Source organism: Capsicum annuum, chromosome 3, assembly GCF_002878395.1.
Source record: "Capsicum annuum cultivar UCD-10X-F1 chromosome 3, UCD10Xv1.1, whole genome shotgun sequence".
Lineage (NCBI taxonomy): Eukaryota > Viridiplantae > Streptophyta > Magnoliopsida > Solanales > Solanaceae > Capsicum > Capsicum annuum.
The window spans coordinates 207,775,381-207,775,897 of NC_061113.1; positions in this window are offsets into that span (position 1 = coordinate 207,775,381).

Here is a 517-nt window from a genome sequence, read left to right on the forward strand (position 1 = left end):
CGTCTATAGAAGATATATACACATATATATCTTCTATAGACGTATATCTTTAAAGTATACAAGTGTATATGTTTTATAAATTAGTTTGTAACTACATATATATACATATTGTTGTATATATATATATGTGTATATTGTAGTATATATTTTATTTAAAGTAGTACATATATATTGAATGGTGCATATATATGTGTATATATCTTTTAAAGTAGTATATATTAACGTATACATGTGTATATGTTTTATAAATTAGTATATATATATATATATATATTGTAGTGTATATATATATATATATTATACTATTATAGCATATGTTTTATTTAAAGTAGTACGTATAGTCATATATAATTATATATTGAATGGTACGTATATATGTGTAATTGTTTATATATTTTTTTTAAAAATATATATTGTATATTGGAGTGTGTATAGTGTATATTGGATTTTTTATTTATTTGTTAAACGGGTTTGATCGATTTTTAACCGGGTTTGACCAGGTTTTGGTGGTTTTGAC